Source organism: Heteronotia binoei, chromosome 15 (assembly GCF_032191835.1).
Source record: "Heteronotia binoei isolate CCM8104 ecotype False Entrance Well chromosome 15, APGP_CSIRO_Hbin_v1, whole genome shotgun sequence".
In the NCBI taxonomy this organism is placed as follows: domain Eukaryota; kingdom Metazoa; phylum Chordata; class Lepidosauria; order Squamata; family Gekkonidae; genus Heteronotia; species Heteronotia binoei.
In genome coordinates this window covers 34036806-34063700 of record NC_083237.1, presented here as the reverse complement: position 1 = coordinate 34063700, position 26895 = coordinate 34036806, and the positions used below count along the sequence as shown (strand labels likewise).

General features: G+C 50.2%; 1 protein-coding gene and 1 pseudogene across 1 annotated transcript in view; both read right to left on the bottom strand.

The window, feature by feature from the left end:
• Nucleotides 1–26895, bottom strand: part of NDRG2 (NDRG family member 2) — a 307888-nt gene that overhangs the window by 84197 nt on the left and 196796 nt on the right. The window lies entirely within an intron of this gene.
• The window catches only part of LOC132583376 (von Willebrand factor A domain-containing protein 5A-like), a 100770-nt pseudogene continuing 91224 nt past the window's right edge, over nucleotides 17350–26895 (bottom strand).

The following is a 26895-nucleotide window of genomic DNA, read 5'->3' as shown; positions in this document are numbered from 1 at the left end:
AACTCGACTATAAAGTCCATCGATACCACCAACCAGGGCCTCACAGTCATTTCCATCGGTTTCAATAATCCAGGTTGCTTCCCCCCCCTCCTTTTGCCCATTAGACAGATGGGGCATGAAGCCACAAACTCGGACACGTCCTTTTTCAGTGATGGCCACCAGAACTGTCTGCTAATTAAGTGGAGTGTTTTCACATATCCGAAATTACCAGCCAACTTATTAGAGTGACAGTATTGTAACACTTCCGATCTCATGCTTTTGGGGACATATAGTTTTTCCCCTTTGTACCACAACCTGTTCTCCCTTTTCTGCACTTCTCCTGGTCGGTCCTCTCCCTCCATTTTGGTTTCTGTGGCCATTCGCTCCTCTGCCCACCCGCTCTGGCGGAGCTTTGTCTTTGACCGAGTGGTCACTGTTGCTGCCACTGGATGGCATCAAAGAGTCTACCACTTCCTCCCTTTGACTATTATGCTGAGGCAGGTGGGAGAGCGCGTCCGCTAAGAAATTCTTGGTCCCAGGGATGTGTCTCAGCACAAAGTCAAACTTGGAAAAGAAGCCCGCCCATCTAATTTTTTCTCGCTCAGTTTTTTCCTCCCAGTTAGCGCTTCTAAATTTTTGTGATTTGTCCAAATTTCGAACGGAACCTTTGCCCCTTCTAGCCAGGACCGCCAGGTCTTCAATGCATAAGTTACAGCAAAGGCTTCCTTGTTCCACACCGACCAATTCCTTTGCTCTTGTGAGAACTTCTTAGAGATGTACGCGTAAGGCCTCCATCCCCCTTCCTCATCTTTTTACATGAGGATGGCTCCGATGGCTACATGGGAGGCGTCGCATTGCACAATGAAGGGTCTCAGCTCATTCGGGTGGCTCAGGACCGGCTCACTGGTAAACAGTTGTTTGAGTTTATCGAAGGCCGCCTGGCACTTCGGTGTCCAATTTAAATGGCCCCCCAGCTTCTTTGCCTCCGGCCCCTTCCCCCTTGTTTTTAATCACTCAGTAAGGGGGAGCATGATTTGTGCAAACCCGGCTATGAAATTTCTGTAAAAATTTGCGAACCTGAGGAAAGATTGTAGCTGTCTATGTGCCCAATCCAGTACTGCTTGCACTTTAGCCGGATCCATTGCCAGCCCCTGAGCGGAGACTCGGAATCCCAGATAGTCTAACTCTGTTTTGTGGAACTCGCATTTGGACAATTTAGCATACAGCTTATGCTTTAACAGGGTACTTAATACCTCCCTCACCAAATTTACATGGGATTTTTCATCCTGAGAATAAATAATGATGTTATCCAGATATACCACCACCCCCTTGAACAAAAATTTCCTCAACACATCATTGATAAAGTTCATGAACACCCCCGGTGCTCCTTGCAACCCAAATGGCATCACCAAGTATTCAAACTGTCCCATGGGGGTATTGAAAGCTGTTTTCCATTCATCCCCCTCTTGAATGCGCACTCTAAAGTATGCATCCCTCATGTCCAACTTGGTGAAAATTTTCCCCTCAGACACCGTGCTTAGTAAGTCTTTGATGAGGGGGATGGAATAAGCATTCGAAGTCGAAATCCCATTGATCCCGCGAAAGTCCGTGCAAAGCCTGAGCGAGCCATCCTTCTTCCTAAATAAAACGGGGGCGGCGTGGGGGGCCGTCGCCGGTCTAATGAACCCTTGCTTTAAGTTCTTGTCTAGGAATTTCCGTAATTTCACTTTCTCGGCCCACCCCATCGAGTACAACTTTGCCTTAGGCAGTGTCTGCCCCGGTATCAGTTCAATGGCACAGTCTGTGCTCCTGTGGGGCGGCAGTTCATCCACACCTTGCTCACTAAACACCCCCTTTAAATCCTGGTAAGCTTTGGGGATGGCCAGGATTTCTTCCAGGGTTAAACAGACCTTTTCCTTCCTGGGAGGAGGCCGTGGCCCCCACCTGATGTTCCAATGGTGCCCTTTGCATAGTGAGTCGACAAATTTTATTGTCTAGTCCCCCCACCGGATGCTTGGCTCGTGCTTGGCTAGCCACCCCACCCCCAGGACCACATCGTAGGTGGATGAAGGGGTGATTACAAAAGCCTCTTGGTCCCAATAATCCTCAATTCCCACTGGTACCAATTGGGTCGCTAACATGCAGGGCTCCCCCGGCCTAACTGACTCATCCATTTGTTTAAATTGAATGGGGAAGGGCAGGGCCATGGTGGCCAGCCCCAAAGCGTCCACCAGCTTAGGGGTGATAATGTCCCGGTTACACCCAGAGTCAATTAGGGCTTTCACCTGCACAAATCTCTTGAGGTTAAGGTTTAACAGTATTACAGGTACAAAGTACAGCGATCCTGTTAGCCTCACCCTGAGTGGTGCCGGTTGTTCGGCGACCTGCTGAGTGGCACTCATTGGAGCAGGTTGTCCTCATTTCCCGATGGTTCATCCAGCCATGCCAGCTCACTCAGCTCGTCCAGGAGGAGAGGGTCATCATCTGGCTCCGCTACTGCCACCGCACTGCTCTTGGCCGCTTCCTTAGGGTGACCGGGAGTCTTCTTGGGTGCTGGAGTGCTTGTTTTGGAGGCTCTCGAAGGGGTTCGGGGGGAGGGGGGCTGGGCAGCTGCTGGCCAGATGGGTGGGGTCTCCACATTGGAAGCACTTGTGAGGCCCTGCCAGCTTCCCTTCACCACCACCCCCCCTTTGGGTTTCTTCACCTCTGTTTTCCCTCCCGACTTCGCATCGTGGCTTGACTTGTTGCTTTGATGTTGGCGCTGCATGGCTACTCTTTTCATGCTGGTCTCAACCTCACCCTACCAGTGTCGTGGGTCTAGCCTGGGTGAGGGCCCAGTCTAAGAAACCAGCATTTAGACTCCTCGTGAAGTGCTCGGTCTTCATGAGCTCACTCCAACCCCTTACTTTCGTGGCATTGGCCCGAAACTCCGCAGCATACTCTTTGATCGATTTGGATCCTTGTTGCATGTCTCGTAAGGTGGCCAATGCCCTGGTCTCTTGGAGGGGGTCCTCGTATTGAGCCATCAGCGCTTGTAGGAATGTATTAACATAGTCCGGTTCTGGGCTCATGGCTTCATACAGACACACGTACCATCTTTTTGCAGCTCCCTTCAACTTCGATCCCAGGTAGTCTACCCTGCTAAACTCGTCAGGAAAGGTGTTCCCCCAATAGTGCATGTAACTATTGGCTTGGATTGTAAAGTACTCCACCTCCTCCGGATCACCCTTGAAGGTGGCCTCCAGTTCCCGTCCCCGACCTCCCTCTCAGGGAACCAGGGGCGCCACCGGCTGCGGGTCGCAGGGCGGGCTGTGCTGCCAGGGGTCCCGGTGCTGTGGAGGTCTGTCTGGAGGGAGTTGCAGTGCCCTCCGAGGTCCAGGTACACCCAGGGCTCGGTTAAGTTGCCTGTTGAACTCCCCGGCCATTCGAGTGGTCATCACCTGCATCTCATCACGTATCCCTTTGATGATATCCTCCACCTCTTTTCAAACCATAGCTCGAAACTCACGGGCTATCTCGTCCTCCTCCTCTTTCAGGACCGGGGTGTCCGGGTCACCCCCACCTGGGACATCCGGCTCGTCCCCTTGCTGCGCAGGGTTGGGATTCAGCAGTGGAACGACCAGGATGGTGTCGATCTCTTCCGGTTCTCCCAGTCCTGGGTTTCCCGGGTTGCCCCCCCCCCGCGTTGGTCATCCTCACCCAACGCATGTGCCTGGTTAGGATGGCTTCTCTACGCACCAGGGCCTCATCCACTGTGGTTGTCGAGGTCCGCAGCTGCCACTGCCGGGGTGTGACTAGCAGCTGTTGAATGTGGAGAGGTGAACTCAGACCTCTCCTCGCGTCCAGAACATGCCACGGAGGGGCCAATGCGGGTACCCCCTCGTCGGGCTCTAGGAGCTCACCACTTCCTGGAATACTTTCGGCCATCAGGTTACAAGGTAGCCGGGGTGGTTAAACTCCTAAAAGGATTCTTCTCAAAATGTCAAGCATGTGGGTTCAATGACGAGTCGAAGTTGTTACAAAGACTACGTTTATTGACAGACCGATACTTTGGCCAGAGCCATTTCTTGAGAAGAATGAAACGGATACATTGATACAATACTTTTTAAGGACTACTTCAAAAGCATTCCAAGGGAGGGGGGAATGGACGAGAGTGTTCACACAGACAGTGTCAAAACTATTCACATCCCCAGAGCGTTATCTAGTTCCAACCTTGCCATGCACAGATGGCGGATCCTCCCTTCATAGGTTCCCTGGGAAGGCACTGATCACTTAGTTCCCTTCTCACTACTAATTAACAACCATAAAGTAAGGTAATAAACAGGAAAGAATAACAAACTCACAAGATCTGGGTCTCCCTTGATATTTTCCAGACCAGGCTTCGGCAGGACCCTAAAACCATCAATTATCCATCAGATTTAGACATGCTTGACATTTTGTGTAGCTGATGGCTTGGCTAATCCCTCAGCCATCAGCTACATTGTTGTTCTTTTGTTTACTTGGGTATCCAAGTAAACAGTGTTCTCTGGCCAATCACAGAGTAGTGCTATTTTTTGAAACTGCTCTGTGTAGGGTCAGAGTCTGCCTGGCTGGACTCCATCCCATTGCTGTTGTGTTTTGTGTTGGTGTGTGAGAGAGATTGTGCTGCGCTGGCCCTTGGCCTCAGCTGCTGCTGCTCTCTCTCAGCCTTTCCTGACCTGCCTTGAGAAGAGAAGACGTCTAAGGTAAGACAGCCTTGGGGTTCTTGTTTTTATTTTAGTTAGTAAAAGAACTTTTTAAGACTCAGAGTCCCTTTACTTATCCAGATTTGGGTGGGTGAGTACTGGGTAGCTTATTTGGGGTTAGGGGGTTCTGCTGGGGGTGTGGGCCTGGGGTGGGGGGTTTGCCAATTTGCCCGTATCTTACTTTAGTGAGAGGACTTTTAAAAGTGTAGTGTCCTTTTACTTTTCTTGATTTGGGTGACTTGGATTTCTTGGGGTTAGAGTGAAGGGGTTTTTTGGGGGGGAGGGGTTGGTAAAGTTCCTGTATTGTTAAAAGTTAAGTTTTTTACTGTTTAAAAAGGATTCTATGTTTGATTTGTTGCTGCTGTGTTGTGCTGCTGTTGTTCCTTTTCTCTTCTGCTTCTGGTTCTTGTGGGGGGTGCTGTTTGGCCTAATTTTCATTGTTTAAAAGGCCACTTTTTAACAGTTGAGTTTCTTGGCCTTCTCCTGTTGTCCCTTTTCCTGGTTCTGGTTGGGGGGGGGGCGAGCTGTTACCTGGGTGAGAGACCCAGAGCCAGCATGCTTGTTGTGGTTGGCCAGCTCTCCCAGTGTTGTTTGGGGCAGGGCTGGAGAGCTGGCCTCTGTAGATTGTGTGTTCTGTGGCAGGGAAGCTGGCACCTGGGTGAGAGACCCAGAACCAGCAGGCTTGTTGTGCTTGGCCAACTCTCCCCGTGTTGTTTGGGGCAGGGCTGGAGAGCTGGCATCTGGGTTTGCTACAGCCAGGTCTGCAGAGCAGATCTTGAGCAGATTGTGTTTTGTGTGGCAGTGACGTTGGCAACTGGGTTTATATTGGTTCCAGGCCTGCAGGGTTCATAGAGTAGATAGACGGATGTAGTGCATTTGGGTCTGATAAAGATTATCTGGTGTGAAGTTAGGTTTGGCTTTGGGTGCCCCAGGAATTGGACCTCCTAGTCCAATTTTTTTTGGCCTTGTGGGTTTGTGTTTGGGAGGTTCTCCTCAAAACCTCCTGCTCCCCAAAGCCACTTTTCCCACGACAATTACAGTGAGAAAGTGGCTCTAATTGGTTTTTTCTCACCATTGGGAGCAGTGTTCCTCTTGGGGTGCCCACTGATGGGTGCACTCTTTTGGGGCCAGGGAGGTTTCATGCTGGGGAGTCCCCTGAAGCTGCTGTGCAGTTTTGGGGCCTCTCCCTCAAACCCCCCTCTGGCCAGAGCCACTTTCCCCACAGCAATTATAGTGGAGGAAGTGGCTAATTGGGCTTTCACCATCATTGGTGGCAATGGGCCTTTTGGGGAGCCCAAAGACAGGGACCCCCTGGCCCAATCTTTTTGGGACTTGGGGGTTTTATAGGGGAGAGTTCCCTGCGAGTTCCCTGCAGTGTTTGGGGTTCTCCCTCAAACCCCCTGCCCCCCAGTAGCCTCTAATTATGTCCTACGTTGCCATTGATTTCAATGGCCCACAGAGTATAATGGTGGGATAGCGGCACCCTGGAATGGGACCCTCTGGCCCAATCTTTTGGGGACTTGGAGGGTTTGTAGGGGAGAGTCCCTTGAAGGTCCCCTACAAATTTGGGGGCTTTTCCTCAAACCCCCTCCCCTCCAGGCGGCTTCCAATATACCCTATTTTGCTATTGATTTCAATGGCCATAGGGTATAATGAGGCTGTATATTCGGAAATAGCCTCACATCTACCGTATATGCAGCTATTCCGAGTACGGTAATAGGAAATACACGGTATTCCATATCTTTTTGGTCCTGTGTATTTCTGAATCCGTGTAATTCTGTATTTTTTTTTTTTTTGCACACCCCTAGTGTCATGGGTGCTGGGGATCCTGCAGAGGAAGTTGAGCCTGCAGAAGAAACTGCGCCCCTGCCACCTGCACCAGTGCCCCTGCCTCCTGCTGGAGAAGATCCCAGCCCCCCTGCCTCGCCCTCTCGGGTGGTGCGTGTGCGTGACCGCCTCCGTCAGGACCTCAGGGATCGGAGGAGGGCGGCACGCTCACAAGCAAGACGCTCCCTGAGCCCTGAGTTTTGAGAGGATTCTGGCCCTTCTAAGAGCAAGGATGCTTGAGTTGCAACAGGATCCTAGCTGCCTCTCTAAGCCAGCAATTAGCCCAAATGGGCAACAGCCAGCAGAGGGCTATATAGCTGTAGGCTTTGGGAGGAGGCTTTGTGGAAGCAACTAGTCATCTCCCTGATGTTCTAGCATCCACTCCGGCTTGACTTTGGTTTCTGGACTCCCTGACTTTGGCTTGTGACGTCTGGACTCCCTGACCTCGGCTTCTGGACCTCGGACCTGCGATACTTGTACAGTGATTTGGATTTGGCGCCTCGGACCCTCCTGCTTACTGGCTACAGACCTCGGACTGCCCCTGGACCTTGCCTGACCTGGCCCCAGCCATGACAGATTGCTTCCACCCGACAAACACCCACTCCACAGGATGGATGCTGAAGCAAGTGAAACCACAGGACTACTGGCTGCGCTCCAAGCCCAGGTACAGCAGTTAACATAGGCAGTGGTGCACTTGCAGCAACAACCTGCGGCCAGTGCTCCAGCCAAGTGCCCAGTTTCCCCACCTGACAGATTTGGGGGTGCCGTGGAAGAATTTTCTGCTTTCCTAGCACAGTGTCAGCTGTACTTCGAACTGAGAGCACGGGACTTCCTCGACGACAAAACAAAGGTGTGTTTCATCATCAGTCTGTTAAAGGGGCAGGCGGCCAAATGGCCACACCCTTGCTGTTTGCGTCCTCTCCCCTACTGACTGATTACCAGGGGTTTGAGGCCCACCTGTCTGCTGCCTTCTCAAACCCAGTCCAAGCAGCCACAGCCAACCGGAAGATCAGGGCGCTGAAACAAGGCAACTCCTCGGTGGCTCAATATGCCACCGAATTCAAGCTCCAGGCCCAAGACCTGGTGTGGAATGAGGCTGCCCAGATGGACTAGTTTACCGAGGGGTTGGCAGAGGAAGTCCTGGATGGCCAGGGTAGAGCAACCACCCATGCTCCAACAACTTATTACCCTCTGCCTCCGCATCGATGGCCGCCTGGAAAGTCACCGCCAAGCCAAGACCCGAGGGCGCCAGCTCCCTGTGCCGTGCCACTTGGCTCCTCGCCCATCCCCAGCTAGTACCAGCACCGAGGATGAGCCTATGCGGCTTGGAGCTGCTCGACCCCGCCTGACCCCAGAGGAAAAGACCAGACGCCGCACGCAGAATCTGTGCCTCTACTGCGGCACGGCAGGCCACTATGCCTCTGGCTGCCCCGCTAAGCATCGGATACCCGGACCTTTGCTGCCACCGCCACCAAAAGGGCAGCCCGAGGCGTAAGTGGACCCCCCAGCCTGGGGCGACTAGCTGGGTCCTCCGAACAGCGGGCTAATACCCCAGGGCCGTTCCTGCTACCAGTCAAACTCCGTCTGCCTGACGAACGCTGGCTATTCGTGTATGCCATGCTGGACTCAGGAGCGGCCCACTGTTTCATAGATGCTGCCTTCGTAAAGCAGCACCAGATCCCGGTGCAGGCAAAAGAGATTTCGACGCTGGTGGAGGCTATTGACGGGCGCCTCCTCCGTTCTGGGCTCGTCACCCAGGAGACCTGTCCAATCACCTTCCACGTCCAGCAGCACCAAGAACAGCTGCAGTTTAATATCGCCCGCATGCCTCGCTTCCCGCTGATTCTGGGCCTTTCCTGGCTGCAGCTGCACAACCCCATTGTGGACTGGGCCCAGCAGGAACTATGTTTCCGAGACCCATTTCCTCATCTGACTCCTCCCACCACTCTAGCAGCCGGCATCCTGAGTGGTGATCCTCAGCTCCCTCAGAAGTATGCGGATTTCGCCGATGTCTTTGAAGAGACAGGAGCGGATCAGCTTCCCCCTCACCGGCCCTATGACTGTGCCATTGACTTGGTACCTGGGGCACCACTCCCAGTGGGGCATCTGTACCCTATGTCAGAGCCGGAGTTGGCAGCTCTGTGAGACTTCCTGGACAAGAACCTGAAACGCGGATTCATCCGACCCTCGACGTCTCCCCTGTCTGCTCTAGTCCTCTTCGTGAAGAAGAAAAGTGGGGAGCTCCGGCTGTGCAATGATTACCGGGCCCTGAACAAGATCACCATCCGCGACCGGTACCCTCTACTACTGATCCCTGAACTCTTGGATCGCTTAAAGGGGGCCCAAATCTACACCAAGCTGGACCTCCATGGAGCATACAATTTGGTGCGCATACGGCCCGGAGACGAGTGGAAGACCGCGTTTGGGACCCGATACAGGCAGTACGAGCACCTGGTGATGCCCTTCGGATTGACCAACGCCCCCGCTGTCTTCCAAAGGTTCATGAATGACATCTTCCGGGACCTGCTCGACCGCTTCGCAATCATATACCTAGATGACAGCCTAATTTACTCCAGTGATCCTGCCCAGCACGCCGAGCACGTCCGCCAGGTCCTGCAGCGCCTGCGAACCCATGGCCTCTATGCCAAGCTGGAGAAGTGCGACTTCAACCTGCGCTCTGTCGAGTTCCTCGGTCACATTGTGTCACCACAGGGGATCCTCATGGACCTGAAAAAAGTGGAAGCGGTCCTGACCTGGCAGGCTCCTCAGAATCGCAAAGACCTGCAGCGATTCCTTGGTTTTGCCAACTACTATCGGCAATTCATCCCGGCCTATGCATCCCTGACAACACCCCTGACTCAACTACTCCGCCCCAAAGAACCCTTCCGCTGGTCCCCAGAGGCCGATAATGCCTTCTCCACCCTGAAGACCCGCTTTGCCACCGGGCCACTCCTGAGATACCCTGACCCCCAGCTTCCCTTTACGGTGGAAGCTGATGCCTCCAATGTGGCCCTGGGAGCAGTGCTGTCCCAGCGCGAGGAGCCGTCTCAGCCACTCCAGCCCTGCGCCTATTACTCGCGCCAGCTTACTGCTGCAGAGAGGAACTATACCATCTGGGAGAGGGAGTTGCTCGCGATCAAGGCGGCTTTTGAGGTTTGGAGGCATTACCTCGAAGGGGCTCACCACCCTGTTCAAGTGCTCACTGACCACCGGAACTTAGAGCACCTCCAGACCACCAGCCGTCTCAACCAGTGCCAGATCCGGTGGTCCCTCTTCTTCTCCCGCTTTGACTTCCGGATCTCCTACATCCCCCATACCCAGAACCGGAAAGCAGACGCGCTCTCCCGGAAACCGGAATATGCCTCTGCTTCAACTGAGACCGCGCCCGCTACTCCCATCCTGCCGCCCTCAGTGTTTGCAGCCACCTCCACTTTACCCACACTCGTGGAGGACATTTGTGCTAGCCAGGCCAACGATCCCTGGGTCCAGGAACACCTCCAGGTACTCCAAGATGACTCGGCAGGCGAGTTCACGACTCGACGCGGCCTCTTGCTACACCGCAAACGCCTCTATGTGCTGCCCGGGCCCTTGCGGGCAGAAGTGCTATGCCTGACCCACAACTCGTTACCCGCCGGGCACTTTGGACAGCATAAGACCACCCACTTGCTGACGCGAGAATTCTGGTGGCCACGAGTTCGCTCCGATGTTGCCCGTTATGTCAGCTCCTGTGACGTCTGCCGACGGGCCAAAGACGTCCCAGCCAAACCCTCGGGGTTGTTACAGCCCTTGCCCACACCCTCAGGACCCTGGGATACCATCTCGATGGACTTCATCACGGAACTTCCACGATCCAAGGGTCAGACTTGCATCTTGGTGGTCGTCGACCTATTTACCAAGATGGCCCACTTCATTCCGTGCCCGAAACTTCCCACAGCTCAGGAGACAGCCCAGCTCTACCTGCAACACATCTTTCGTCTGCACGGACTCCCAGCCCACCTGATCTCAGACCGGGGCCCCCAGTTCTCCTCTCGGTTCTGGCAAGCCCTCCATTCCAGCCTGGGGACTCGAGTGCACCTGTCCTCAGCCTACCACCCACAGACAGATGGTCAGACAGAGCGCACCAATGCCACGCTAGAGCAATATCTCCGCTGTTACACCTGCTACCAGCAGGACGACTGGACCACTCTGTTGCCTCTAGCAGAATTTGCATACAACGCGGTCCATTCCTCCACCCAAATGACCCCATTTGCTGCAACCTACGGGTACTACCCTCAGTTCTTCCCGGCGATCCTGCCACCCACGAATGTCCCCGCCGTCGAGGCCTACCTGCAAGAACTCCGCGCCAGCCAAGACTTGCTCTGAGAGCAGCTACAGCGGGCCAAGGAAGCCTATAAACTGGCTGCGGACCGGAAGAGGCAGGAAGGCCCCCCAATCCAGCCGGGGGATCAGGTGTGGCTCTCAACTCGCTACCTGCACCGGCCTGGTCGGTCTCACAAGCTGGATGCGCGGTTCATTGGACCCTACCCCGTCATAGAACAAATAAACCCCGTCGCCTTCAGGCTCCAGTTGCCACCCCACCTCCGCATTCACCCCGTGTTCCATCGCTCCCTCCTTGTTCCAGCTGCACCCCCTGACCCAGCTCGGCCTCCTTGCCCACCGCCGCCACCACCGGTGTTGGTGGATGATGAAGAAGAATACGAGGTGCGCCAGATCCTGGACTCCCGGTACCATCGTGGAGGCCTCCAGTACCTTGTGGACTGGGAGGGATACGGCCCAGAAGACCGGTCTTGGGAGCCCGTGGACAATCTTCATGCCCCGGACTTGGTGCAATGGTTCCACAACGACCACCCCGACCTCCCAGGCCCTTCGACGGAGGGGGGCCCTGGGGTGGGGATAGTGCCATGGGTGCTGGGGATCCTGCAGAGGAAGTTGAGCCTGCAGAAGAAACTGTGCCCCTGCCACCTGCACCAGTGCCCCTGCTGGAGAAGATCCCAGCCCCCCTGCCTTGCCCTCTCGGGTGCCTCGTGTGCGTGATTGCCTTCGTCAGGACCTCAGGGATCGGAGGAGGGCGGCACGCTCACAAGCAAGACGCTCCCTGAGCCCTGAGTTTTGAGAGGATTCTGGCCCTTCTAAGAGCAAGGATGCTTGAGTTGCAACAGGATCGTGGCTGCCTCTCTAAGCCAGCAATTAGCCCAAATGGGCAACAGCCAGCAGAGGGCTATATAGCTGTAGGCTTTTGGGAGGAGGCTTTGTGGAAGCAACTAGTCATCTCCCTGACGTTCTAGCATCCACTCCGGCTTGACTTTGGTTTCTGGACTCCCTGACTTTGGCTTGTGACTTCTGGACTCCCTGACCTCGGCTTCTGGACCTCGGACCTGCGATACTTGTACAGTGATTCGGATTTGGCACCTCGGACCCTCCTGCTTACTGGCTACAGACCTCAGACTGCCCCTGGACTTTGCCTGACCTGGCCCCAGCCGTGACACCTAGTCTGTAGCTAACCAGGGGCACACGGGGCATGCCCCCCTGACAGTTTTTGGGGCACCTCACCTCCATCCCTGGGCCACCCCCTTCCTGTGTAACAAATTATGTGGGAGGGGCTTCCTGGAGCAGTCACTGCCCCTCCCATGCTATTTAAAGGGCCCACCAATCAGCTGATTTGCAGGTTCTTTAAATCAGGAGTATCGAACTCATTTGTTTTGAAGGCTGGATCTGACATAAATGAGATCTTGTTGGGCTGGGCCATGTGTGCACCTATTTAAGATTAGGTAGCAGAGATATAAACTTCATAAAGGACACAGTCAAACACAAATGTATTTTTTTTTAAAAAAAACTTAAAACATGCTTAAAATGTTAGCACTTGTTGTTTTTAAAGGTGCTTTCTTTGTATTTCTCCCATGAAATCCAGGAACTGAGCAAAGGAAGCTCTGGCTCTTTCCTTCCTTCCCCAGGGGACTGGTGGGGAAGGAGCCTCAGCCAATAGAAGGAAGAGAGGCTTGGCTCAGTAACTCTGCTGTGTAATTGAGAGAGCCAGGAAAAACAAGCTCTGCTTCAGAGAAGACTCAACCAATGGAGAAAATTGAGGTTTTGCTCTGTTGCTCCTGTGAAATTGAGCAAGCTGTGGTGCAGAAGAAAGCAAGAGAGAGGGAGAAGGAAGCAGATGACAGCCAGTTGCTTGGGGGCCTGATAGGAGCCCTCCAGGCACCTGATTTGGACCTCATGTTGCTTTAAATCATACAGGAGAGAGAGGGATGGCCCTCAGCCTCTCCAGCTTTCTGCACTCACCCCACGGGCCCTTTCCCAGTGGCCCCCTGTGGTCCCATTCTGCTGTTGCCCCTAGTTACAGGGCTGTTAGGCAGCCATGTACAAGCCTGAATCAGATATATTGGCTCTGACTCAAATAAGCTTAAATCAGCCCAAAAATCTCATCTTGTGGCAACTGTAAATGGAGAGGTCTAAGCGAGACCTGAACAAGGCTCTTAATGATAGGACATTTTGGAGGTCATTAACGGACAGGGTTGCTGTACGTTGGAATCAACTTGATGGCACCTGAAACACACACACAAGATGGGGTATTATGCCAAGTTTTTATCATCACATGCTTTAAATGAGTGGAATAAAGTGTAGAGAAGTTTTAATAAGGGCCATAAAAGTTATGGCATGCATGACACCGAACAAAACATTTAAGAAGACCTGAAGAAAATTGGCATGTTGAGCATGGAGGAAAAAAATAACATAAAACAGGGACAAGGTGTCAGCTTTTAAGTCTCCAAAGGCAGGTTGTGTCACTTTCTATGCCAAGAGAGGGCAAATTATGTGCCAGTAAAAATTAAGCTGGCAAATCACATGCTGCAAATGAAGACTCAGTCTTATAAAATGTACACAAGGAACTTCCTCCTGCCTGCACATTTTGAAGAAGAAAAAGAGTAGGATTTATACCCTACCCTTTTTACTTGGAGTCTCAGAGCAGCTTACAATCTCCTTTCCCTTCCTCTCCCCACAATAGACACCCTGTGAGGAAGGTAGGGCTAAGACAGCCTCAGAGAACTGCTCTTGAGAGAACAGCTCTGAGAGAACTGTGACTTTCCCAAGGTCATCACAGCAGCTGCAAGTGGAGGAGTGGGGAATCAAACCCGTTTTTCCCAGATAAGAGTTCATCACTCTTAACCACTACACCAAACTGGCTGTAAGCATAAGGTTCCCTTCCCCAGGAAGTCCTTCTCTTTTAATAGAAGCTTCATGTGCAAAACTGGGCACCTGAAGATTTTCATGGCTGGAAGGAAATATTTTTTCTCCAAGCAGAAGGAACTGTACTCATGAGATATGTGTTTTGAATTAAAGTAGAGTTGCTAGGACGGACGGCTTTTAAACAGGTCTCTGTAGCTGTCTTTTTAATATCAGCATATGTCATTTACCTCCATTCCATGAAAAACTTCAGCTAGTCATTGCTGCATAGTCATAGTGGAAGACTTGGGGAGTTCTGGTTATTCAGCCGGAGAGCATGAAGGCAGGTTAGTATGTGTGGCTGGTAACCAGAGGCATAAACCAAGGTGGGGGAGAACCCTACAGGAATACTTTTCTCTCCGGCTTATATACTATCACTTTCAGTGAGCGCAGATCACCACCTGGTGGCCACTATCAGAAAATTCACCCAAGCAACATATTTCTGTTAACATTTTCATGGTGATTCTTCCCTTCCCCCCGCCCCCAAATCCACAGAGATTATACAGATGACAGATCTGCAGTGATTTCCACCACCTATTTCTGAAAGATTACTTTCATTACAGCACTGAATGATGGACAGATGTCAGACTCTACATGTACCAGTGATCACAAACCATTCCTAAACAGCTCAATGTACCACTGAACAGTGCCTCAACAATCCACTGCCATCCCCACTGCAGAAGGCTCTACATGGACCCCTCCTGATGGTTGCAACACCACACTGGATTTTTACATAGAGTATCCTTGATGCCATGCCCAGAATGTTAATGTGAGTCTCATTGTCAGACATTAAGGAATTGGAACATCCTGATCACCAGTGTTCCCCCTAAGCTGAGTTAGTGTGAGCTAGCTCACAGTTTTTTAGCCTCTAGCTCATACATTTTTGTCTTAGCTCCGGAAAGATGGCCCCAGAGCACACTAATTTATGCAGTAGCTCACAACTTTAATGCCAGTAGCTCACAAAGTAGAATTTTTGCTCACAAAACGCTGCAGCTTAGAGGGAACATTGCAGTGACCACAGATATCTCCAGAAGCCCCCTGACATTATGAGTAATGGAAGCAAAGTTTGCCTGTGGAAGGCACAGCTTTTCTGAAAATAAAACTAGGAGCTGGAAAATTGGCCACTGGCTTCAGGATGACCACAGGGGCTGCAGTGCCGAAGATAGCAGGAATCCCAGCATCCTGGCACAGATTAGCTCCTGAACATCCCTCTGCTATTTGCAATGGAAGCAAAGGTTTACTCACAAGAAACCAGGAAAATGCAAGCAGCACAGATAAGGCGGGTGAAAAATATCCCTTCTATAACAAAACACTTTAACAACTTTCATAACCTACCAGAGTTTGTGTGGTGTGGGGGTCAGAATGTTGGATTACTATCAAGGAGATCCAGGTGAGAATCCCCATGCTGCCACAAGGGGATGTTGCTGATTGACTTTAGGCCAGGCACACATTCTTAGCAGGGACTACCTTACAGGGTTGTTGTGGGGGTAAAATGAAGGCAAAAAGAACAACATCGTAAGATGTTTGTGTCCCCTATGTAATATAATAATCTGCGGCGTTTTGTGCCACAGATGTTTTTGTGAAGAAGAGGTCCAGCAAATGCCCTTAGGGAAGGTTCATTTTGTAACACTTAGTTTTTGCTACCTGCAGAGGCCATGCCTTTAAAGCAAACTACAAACCGACTGAGATTTGTGGTTGGATTTAACAGAAAAGCACAGGAACCCATTAAAAAGGCATTTCCCTTTTCATGTCACCTTTTATTGACATCTGACTTTTTCTGCTGCTTGCTTGCTTGCTTTCACCACTTTGATGAATGCTAGTTTACTGATGCAGAAGACCAGAAAGGAATGATGTAGTACCTCAAAGACGTTACAGATTTACTGCAGACTCCCATGTCTTGTTAACTTTGGATATACATTATGTTCCTCATTTGTCTTGTACTAGCCAGTTTGGTGTAGTGGTTAAGTGTGCAGACTCTTATCTGGGAGAACCGGGTTTGATTCCTCACTCCTCCACTTGCAGCTGCTGGAATGGCCTTGGGTTAACTCTGGCAGAGGTTCTCCTTGAAAGGGCAGTTGCTGTGAGAGCCCTCTCAGCCCCACCTACCTCACAGGGTGTCTGTTGGTGGTGGTGGGGGGAGAAGATATAGGCGATTGTAAGCCGTTCTGAGTCTCTGATTCAGAGAGAAGGGTGGGGTATAAATCTGCAGTTGTCTTTTTCTTCTAATGGCAAACACCCCATTTCATGACTACATGATGAAGAGTGAGGGATTCTAAAGCTCACATACTAATTTATGATGTTTGGTACCAAGAAAAGGTATTGATGTACAACCGCATTTGGAGTTTTCCTCCAAGATAAACCTGATTCCCTTTGATTTTTGGAGCTGGAGAATACTGGAGTTGACCTTCTATAGAGCTCATGGAGTGTTCATATCTGCCAGTTGCTACTATCCAAATTCTGTCCACTTAGCTTTTCTTGATTTTCCACCTAGTGCATCATCTAAAGCTAAACTCTAGGATTGTTATTATGAGAGCAATCCTACACAAGTCTACCCAGTGGGGATTACTACCATGCAAAGCATCTTCAGGATTGTACTGTATGTTTTTTTTTCTGCTCTCCATCTTACATGTATCTTCCACTTAGAGCTGGGGATAACATGTCTGATGGTAGCCATTTCTTTCAGTCTATGCTGCGTCTTCTTAAAGTCTGTTTTGTAGTCAACTCCCGCTACTGTTATGCTCTGGGCAATGAATCCTGGTCTATCTTTCAAAAAGAGGACAATGAACCACAGAAGTAAGGCTTTTCCATCATTTTCAGAAACATCTTTTCCAGGCCCTGTTACACATTTTTGCCCAAGAGTTTGTGGAATCAGAACAGTGCTCACCCCTTTGCAACAATTATTTAGTGGAAATAATAAAAGGTTTTTAATTTTTTTTGTATCTGGATCTCTTGATATGGAAATGTCTGACTAGCAGGTGCATAGAAATGTTTTTAACATGAGTTTCTAAGCCAGGTTTACATTGCATGTGAAGAACAGGCTGAAATCCCTCATTTACCATGATGCCTGCCTTTGTCCTTGCTTATGCAGTGGTGATAGAGCTCACATGAAGGAAAGGGAACAATGCAGTCTCTACTGATTTTCAGGCTACTAACAGCACCAAAAAGGAGAGAAATTCTGCATATATTTTCCATGCCAGCATTTACCTGCCTCTGTGGCCTCTTCTTTGGTACATGAAAGAGAAGAGTGCTGTCCGGTCTACACCATGTTTGGTGTTAACATAATTTCCCTTTAAATTGCTGAAATTAGGATCAGTTGCTTAAGGTTCATCCTGCATAATATGCTGATACTAGTCCTTAATATCCTTAATACACTTCTCTCCACCACAACTGCAACTGGAAGGCTTACAAAGTGCAGTGATTTGACCGCCACACAGCACATTTACACCCCAAGCACTCAGAAAGAGGACTCAGTTGGAACCATAAGGCACTTCAAAGGCTGGAGAAGAAGCAGCAGGAAGGTTAGTGCCCACCATATTTGCAGGGAAGACTCTCAGACACCAGAATCGATTCCTGTCCGGGGATTCTATGCAGTCCTTGTAGAAGCAGCTGATCACACTTGGGCAGGGTGAGAAGAAGGAGCGAAGGCACAAAGGAACAGAGTGGAGCTCAGAGACCCAAAGTCTGGGGGCTCATGCTGCTGCCCAGCACTGCATTTCCAGTCTTCACACAATCCGCTAGCTGAGAGCCTACAAGAGACAGAAAAAGAGTTAAAAGTCTTTCATCACAAGCACAATGCACTCAGACAGCATTTTAGCATCTCTCTGGGAGGGGCCTGCAAGTCCCTTTTCAAAGTGCAAGTTTCCCTTCTGGGTTTAATGCTCTGGGCCTGAGGAAGATCACCCTGCTGCTGTGGAGCACCCCAAAAGTAGACATGTGTGTGTGTGTTTTGGGGGGGAGGGGGGCTCCATCTAAGCAGAGCAGAAGAAAATCTCTCAAATACAAAATGGGGAATTAAAAAACAATCCTCTATACAAAAGGACTCTGGAGGCAGCCCAGTCAAACAATTGGTCCAACCTAAGCAGAAACCAAGCAGAAACAACGGCACATCTACATCAAAGTGAACTGCTCATATGGGATGAAAAAGAATTTACTGGAGGGGCCCTGGCAACAAATCTTATTCATTAATTGGATAGGCAATCACCTAAGGACTGGCCAGTCAGGGGATCCTGGTTCTCTGTTACTAGGTGACACTTCCTTCCCATCTTCAAATTAATGATAAAGATTGTCTCAGCTAAACAAGCCATGATGTTCTTTCTTGCTCGATCTTTCTTAAAGAAACCATTAACTGGCGGCTGGAACAAGACCAGATGCTCTGCCCAGTCAAAGGCAGAAATAACAGCAGAGTGGAAATATTTTATTCTAAATGTTGGGGTACATTAGAAAGTTGTTAAAGCTCTTTTTTAGCATACACCTGTCCATAACATAATAGGGAAGCCACTTCTATCTACTCTATCAGAGGTCAGCTAGCCATACTTCCTTCCCCATCTGGGAAATGGGTTGTTGGGCAGTAGTGGACAGAGCAAGGTAATAGGAAACAAATGGGAGAAAGACAGTGGTTGTCAAGTCGACAGATTCAAGAATGAGTCAAAGTTGATACTAAGTCTTCATTTATTGATAACCGATACTCTGGCACAGGCCTCTAGCTTGCTAAGAATGAAACCAATACATTGATGCATGGGTTTTAAGATACACTTCAAAAACATTCCTACGGGGGGGGGGGGGTTACAGGGGGAAACATTCACACACAACAACTCGATACTTTCTCAGCGATAGCTTGGAAATGTCCTTGAATTGTTATGCACGGCTTCCTCCCACCTCAGGCCCTGAGAAGGCGCCGACTAGTTCCTTCACACCAGTTACAAATCAAAATAAGAAAAGAGGGGAAGGGAAGCAACTAAGGTAAAACATTAGCAGCAGTGGATCCATTATGATTTTGACAGGGCCTATTGCTTAGGCCATGATCCCCCAGTCTTAAGTCGTTATTAGTCTATCTTGACATACTGCCCCCCTCAAGCTGACCCTCTCGGCCTCTGAGCGTGTTTAGATAGACATTTCTTGATAAGGTCAGGGGCTGACACATCCTTCTCTGCTACCCACTCATTTTCACTAGGAAGGAAATATTTCCATCTAATTAGATAATACAGCTTCCCATGTTTAAGCTTTGAGTCCAAGATTTCCTGGATCTCATGATGACTCCGACTCCCCATCTGGATAGGTTGAGGTGCTTCCGGCTGAGGATGCCAAGGGGAAGAACCAGGGTCTTTCCGAAGAAGACTTCAATGAAAGACAGGGTGTACTTTACTAAACATCTTTGGCAACTCCAGCTCTACTGTAACTTTATTTATCACCCTCTTGATTTTAAAAGGACCCAGGTATTTGTAAGCCAACTTTTTGGATGGTTGAGTGAGTGGAAGGTTTTTTGTAGACACAAACACTGAGTCTCCAACTTTGAAATCCCAGGCAGGGACATGGCTTTTGTCATATTGCTTTTTGTAAGCTTCTTTGGCTACTTCCAAGTTCTCTTGTATTTCCTTCCAACTCTTAGTCAGTGTGCCCCACCATTGATCAAAAGGGCTTGCCTCTTTCTTTACTTCCCCCCTGGTAGCAGCGGGAGGGGCTTTCCCTCATACCCACTCACGGTCTGAAAGGGGGAGGCTTTGGTGGAGCTGTGGACACTGTTGTTATAGCAGTACTCTGCAAAGGGCAAAAGATCCACCCAGTTGGATTGTTGATGGTTTATATAGCACCTTAAGTACTGCTCTAGAAGCCCGTACACACGCTCAGTCTGTCCGTCCGTCTGTGGGTGGTAGGTGGAACTCAACCCCTGCTCCATGCCCATCAGTTTACAGAACTCCCGCCAGAAGTTGGCAACGAATTGTGGGCCGCGGTCACTAATCACCTTGTAGGGGATTGAGTGTAGCGTGGCTACATGGTTGAAGAATAAATAAGCCAGCTTCTTTGCGGTGGGGAGTTGGGCACAGGGAATAAAGTGGGCTTGATTGGAAAAAGTATCTACTACCACCAATATTACTGTTTTGCCATGAGAGGGCGGTAGCTCTACAATAAAGTCCATGGAGACTATCGACCAGGGTCTACAGGTGGTCTCCAGCGGTTTGAGTAGCCCAGGGGGTTTCCCTCCCCTTCTTTTAGCCATTATGAAAATAGGGCAGGTAGACACAAATTCAGATATATCCTTTTTCATGGAGGGCCACCAGACTGCCTGTTGACCAGATGCAAGGTCTTGATGGACCAAAAATGCCCAGCCAGTTCGTTGGAGTGACAGAACTGTAATACTTCTAATCTCATGGTTTTAGGAACGTATAGTTTTTCTCCTTTGTACCAAAGCCCATCCTCTCGTTTCTGGATTTCCCCTGGCCATTCGTCCCCCTCCTTTTTGGTCTCTGCTGCCATTTTTTCCGTTCCCCACCCCTGTAGTTTCTGCTTCTTTTGTGACCATGTAGTTACAATGGCGGCCACTTGGGTGGGCAGAACTAACGAGTCCACTATCTCCTCTCTTTGACTGTTGTGCTGGGGCAAGCGAGACAAAGCGTCTGCTAGAAAGTTCTTCGTGCCTGGGATGTGCTTTAGAGAAGAACCTGATTTGTTTTTCACTCAGCTTCCTTTTCCCTGTGATGGCCTCGAGATTTTTGTGGTCGGTCCATATTTCGAATGGCACTTTAGCCCCCTCTAACCAAGACCGCCATGTTTTTAAAGCAAACATTACTGCAAACGCCTCCTTGTCCCACACTGACCAATTTCTTTGCTCTGCCATGAACTTTTTTGAGATGTAAGCACACAGCCTCAGTCTCCCTTCCTCATCCTTCTGCACGAGAATTGCCCCAACGGCTACATTGGAGGCATCGCATTGCATGATGAAGGGTTTGAGCTCGTTGGGGTGGCTCAGGACCGGCTCACTTGTGAACAGCCACTTCAATTTATCAAACGCTAACTGGCAGTTTGATGTCCAATTTAACTGGGCTCCCGGTCGCTTGGCTTCCGGGCCCTTCCCCTCGTCTTTAACAACTCAGTTAAGGGAAGCATGATTTGTGCGAATCCAGGTATGAACGTCCTATAGAAATTTGCGAACCCGCGGAACGATTGGAGTTGTCTACATGTCCTCGGGGGAGCCCAATCTAATACAGCTTGCACTTTTGCTGGGTCCATTGCCAGTCCCCTAGCGGACACTCAGAACCCCAAGTAATCCAGCTCTGTTTTGTGAAATTCGCATTTGGACAGCTTAGCATACAATTTATGACTCAACAGGGTTTCTAACACCTCCTGCACCAATTTCAAATGAGATCGTTTATCTTGCGAGTAAATAATGATGTCATCCAGGTACACCACCACCCCCTTAAACAAAAACTTTCTTAACACATTGTTTATAAAACTCATGAACACCCTGGGGGCCCCTTGCAGTCCAAATGGCATCACCAGGTATTCGAACTGCCCGAGTGGTGTGTTGAACGCCGTTTTCCACTCATCCCCCTCCTTAATGCGCACCCGGAAATACGCATCTCTCAAATCCAACTTTGTAAAAATTTTCCCCTCCGACACAGTACTCAATAAGTCTTTAATGAGGGAAATGGGGTAGGCGGAGGTTGAAATCGCGTTTATCCTGCGAAAATCTGTGCAAAGTCTAAGCGAGCCGTCGTTCTTTTTCCAGAACAGGACCAGAGCTGCGTGGGGGGCCGTGGCCGGCCTAATAAACCCCCGTTTTAAGTTCTTGTCCAGAAATTTGCGCAGCTCCGCCTTCTCCGCCCATTCCATTGGGTACAGTTTGGCTTTTGGGAGCGATTCCCCCGGTATTAGCTCGATAGCACAGTCCGTGTCCCTATGGGGCGACAGCTCATTGGCGCCCTGCTCGCTGAACACCCCCATCAATTCCCGGTATGCCCGGGGGACTTTTGAGACTTCTTCCAATGTCAGGCACACCCTCTCGGTGGAGGGCGTGGCCCCCACTCTAAGTTCCATAGGTGATCTTTGCACAGCGAGTCTATGAACCTTATGGTTTGCCTCCCCCACCGAATGTCCGATTCGTGCCTGGCCAGCCACCCCACCCCCAACACTACTGGGTAAGAGCAGTAGGGGGAATTAGAAAAGACTCCTGCCCCCAATGTTCCTCAACCCCCATCGGCAGAAATTGAGTCTTTGAAGCACAGGGCTCCCCCCGCATCACTGACCCATCCATCTGCTCAAACTGTATGGGGCCGGGGAGGGCGGTGGTAGTAAGGCCTAAGGCCTCTACTATCTTAGGCGTTATTAATTCCCTGTTGCACCCCGAGTCAATTAATGCCCTCACTTGCATGAATCTCTTGAGCCTGGGGTTCAACAGTCTCACTGGTACAAAGTATAGTGATCCAGTCGCTCTCACCCTCACTGGTGCTGGCTCCTCTGCGACCTGCTGGTGGGCACCCTTCAGAGCAGGTCGTCCTCGTTTCCCGATGGCTCCTCCATCCAGACCAGCTCGCCCAGCTGGTCGCTCAGGAACAGTTCCTCTTCCCCCTCTTCAATGGCCGCTGCGTTGCCTTTCGCCGCTTCCTTAGGGCGGCCAGGAGCCTTCTTCGGGACGGGAGTGCTCTGCTTCGGGGCACTTGGTGGTGCTCGCGGCGCGTTCGGGCAGCTGCTTGCCAGGTTCTCTGGGTCTCCACACCGAAAGCACTTGCGGGTCCCATTTGGTTTACCCCCACTGGCCGGCTTCTTCACCTCTGCTTTCGGGGTTGCTTTTGGGTCCTGTCCCCCTTTTCCGCTCTGTTGCTGCCGTTGCAGGGCGATGCGTTTCATATTGGTCTCAACCTCACCCGCTAGCTGTATCCAACCGACCAACGTGGTAGGTCGGGCTTGGGTAAGGGCCCGATCCAATATGCCCGCATTCAGCCCCCATGTGAAATGCTCGATCTTCATCAGCTCACTCCACCCTTGCACCTTGGCTGCATTAGCTTGGAAGTCCGCAGCGCCCAGGACCTCCACCAGCGCCCAGGTCTGGAGGGGGTCTTTGTACTGGGCCAACAGAGCCTGTAGGGACGTTGCTACATAGTCCAGCTCTGGGCTCATGGCTTCGTACAGGCTTACGTACCACCTTTTGGCCGCCCCTTTCAGTTTCGACCCCAGGTAATCCACTCGACTGAACTCATCCGGGAAGGTATTCCCCCAATAATGCATATAGCTGTTCGCCTGGATTGTAAAGTATTCAACCTCGTCCAGGTCCTCGTCGAAGGTAGCATCGAGCTCCCTTCCTCTCCCTCCGTTGCAAAGAGCAGGAGGGGGCCCTGCTGGCCAGTGTGCTGCGGGTGGCGCTGGGGCCACGGCCGGTGCCGCTGGCATGGGAATCGCTGGTGCTGGTGCTGGTGGCTTCCGGATAGGGGGCAGGGTTGAGTAATCCTTCTGGGCCCAGGCAGCCCTAGAGAGTGAGAGATCACTCTGGTTATCTTTGCGGACCATGGCTTGAAACTCCCTGGCTGTTTCGTCCTCTTCGTCCTTTGGGGCCGATGCCCCCAGTCCTCCCTCATCTGGTTGTGGGCACTCCTCGTGTAACGGGGCCGCCACGATAGTGTTTATCTCCTCTGGCTCCATGGGTCCTGGATTGGGCCCTTCCGCATTTGCCATTCGCATCCTTCGCATGTGTCGGGTCAGGATGGCTTTGTGTCTAGCCAGGGCCTCATCCATGGTGCTGGTGGAGGTCCGGGGCTGCCACTGCCTTGGGGTGACGAGCAGCTGCTGGAACTGTGAAGGGGATGCCGCTACTCTCCGGGCGTCCAGGACGTGCCAGGGAATGGACGGCTCTTCGTTGGCATCAGGAAGATCACCTCCTTCTGGTATCTTCAGCCATTTCACTACAAAGTGGCCAGGGTGGTTAAGCTTCAAAGTTGATTCTTAGCAAAATGTCAAGTCAATGGATTCAAGAATGAGTCAAAGTTGATACTAAGTCTTCATTTATTAATAACCGGTATTCTGGCGCAAGCCTCTAGCTTGCTAAGAATGAAACCAATACATTGATACATGGGTTTTAAGATACACTTCAAAAACATTCCTACGGGGGGGAGGGTTTACAGGGGGAAACATTCACACACAACTACTCAATACTTTCTCAGCGATAGCTAGCAAATGCCCTTGAATTTTTATGCACGGCTTCCTCCCACCTCAGGCTCTGAGAAGGTGTCGACTAGTTCCTTCACACCAGTTACAAATCAAAATAAGAAAGGGGGGGGAAGGGAAGCAACTAAGGTAGAACATTAGCAGCAGTGGATCCATTATGATTTTGACTGGGCCTATTGCTTAGGCCATGATCCCGCAGTCTTAAGTCGTTATTAGTCGATCTTGACAGTGTAACTGTAGGTCTTTCTTGTCCCAGATTCTCTCTAGTTCCCCGCCCCCCCCCCCAACACCAGTGGTGGAGGAATAAGGCAGCCACCCTGAGTCAGTAGCATGTGCACAGGGGTGGCTTCATTGTTATACTTTAGCAGGGCTTTTTCTTCAAAAGGAACTCCTTTGCATATTAGGCCACACCCTGACATCACCATTGTTTTACACAGGGCTTTTTGTAGAAAAAAACCAGCAGGAACTCCTTTGCATATTAGGCCACACCCCTTGACACAAAGCCAGCTGGAATAGCATTCCTGTGCGTTCCTGCACAAAAAAAGCCCTGTACTTCAGAAATTCATAAAGGAAACAGGAACTTCACAGAGAGCTCGCTATGTTGCAAGGTGTCAGCAAAGAGTTCATTGAAGTTTCAAAATGATCAGACTTGTCTTTGTTAAAAACTAAGTTTCATTTATTGATTACAACAATGTTACTCTCTACATGGATTCATTGAAACTGATAACAGACAGCTTGAACCATTTGCATTTATGAATACACTTCAAAGGCTTTGGGCTTTAAACTACTTCTCATAATAAAACTACAGTTGTTCCTGCAATTAACACTTTCACACGCCCGCTTATCTTTTACCGGTGATGGTTACATTACCCCCCTTGGTGATGTCCTTGCTTTGCTCGGGAGGCGCCAGGGAGGCTAGCTGGGCGCTTTGCACTTCAAAGGCCTTACTGGCCTTTGGAGTCTTGGCAGCCTCCATTCCCACCCCTCCTCTTTTCCTTGCAGGACACATATGTTAGTAGCATAGAATTTATTCAGTAATGATTTTAGTAAGCAGGGATTAAATACATTCATAAAGCAAATAGACTTCAATGAAGCATAGTCTGACACAAGGCTCTTTTCGAGATCATTCTACATTCAGCACTGGCAGCTTTTAAAAATTAAACCCGCGTTTTAAAGTTAGCCACACAATATTGTCCAGCTTGGAGAGAAGGAATATTGGGCTGTGGTCTGAGAAATAGTGACCCCTGGACAACTGAAACCCTAGCGAGGGATTTGTTGGACTGGAGGCTACAGCCTGAGTCTTCCTCTCTAAACTCCATCGTTGTCAGCTTGTGTTCAATTGCCTGCTATTGATACTAACCATGTTGCCTATACTGTTTGTTTGTATAAAGACTAAGCCCATTGCACCTCTGTAGAATGTTAGACATGTGAGGGGGGCGAAGGAGGAAGGGAGGGGAGCCCTGGGCGCCAAGAGCAATAAACGGCTGGCAGAACAGAGAGAGGCAACGATGCCGTTTCCCAGGCCCCCCAAGGCCACTGGCCGAAGGGAGGAGTACGAATGGTTCAGGAAGATAGATAACAGACGTGTGAAGCTCGTACCTCAGTGAGAGAAAAGTAACTTTGTTTTGAGAATGATTTAAAGCCCCCTTTGATGTACTCCCATATATGCCCCAAGCTATTCAATGTATGTTATCACTCTCAAAGCTCTTCAACTGCAGAGACATTGTATTTCTAATAAAGAAACTTATTTCACAAAGAAAGAGTTCTATTATTCTGGAATTTCGATGAACCCTGCGCTGACAATCGTCTGCTGAGTTTCTCTTTCTTGCCCCTGCTGCAACCCCTCACCTGTACTTGCTTGAAGCCAGTTGAGTGCTTTCGCTTCCAGCAGCTCCCATTCATCCCTCTGCTCTGCAGCCTTGGAGTGGAGCCACAGGATGGCCAGCACAGTTGCCCACACACTGGGGGACACCTAGTGGTGGGGGAAAGAAGAGAGACACTGAGTCCTGCCTTCTCACAGACCCTGTACAGGCTTAACACGTAACCATGGTCAAACAAACCCTCCCCCCCCCCTGTTTTCTGCCGGGGTGTAAATCAGGATATGAAAGCTTGATTTGCAAACTATGTTTTATAGTGATTATGATTACAAAACACAAAACAAACCATGGTTAGGGCAGTTTTTGCTCTCCTAGCTCCGCAGTTGAAACCCTGATTTCTCTGTAGGTTTGGAAGGACTAGTATTATGCCTGCTTTCCCCCACAAATGAAAACCCCTTGGACTGATGCCCTTTAATCAGGTGAATGGCTTAGAGTGCTATTTCCTCTCCCAGGTACCCACTGAAATGCCAGCTTCTGTCCTTGCCACAGAACTTACCTGTTCAGGCGTTTTGCTCATGATCTCAGCCTCACTCAGGCCCAGCAGGCTGGTCAGGCTGGAATCGAGGTGCCCAGGAGCCATCAGCATTCTGCAGGGAGACCAGCCCCAAGAGAGGGGATTCCTTTTTTGGGGGGGGGGGGCTCTTCCTCCCTTGCAGGGACTGAGAAGGGCAGTCAGAAAACCAGATAAAATCAACCAGCAGTTTCCACACCATGTTCAGAAGCCATAAACAGTAGCATTTCTGTAAGACCTTAATTTCGCCAAGACATGTTTCTCTTCTGTTTCAACAACCAATCTTGACCATTTTTTTTTATCCCTTTCCCTAGCAAACACCAGTCTGGCAGCAGTAATTTGAAGGTATCTAGAGGTATCAGTTACATAATTTGGGGTTTTGTTTTTCCAGACCAGATAATATAAATCCTAACCACTTGCTTCCCCTAACTGAATGCACGTTTTCATGTCCATCACATATGAAATAAATCTGGCTTATCTACTCAACAAAACCAGCATTTGTTACTCACAAATCTGAACTACTCACAGTATTACAGATCTGAATTGCAATATGCTTCTCCATCCATGATATGTCAACTCTGTATAATCTATAGCCTTACAA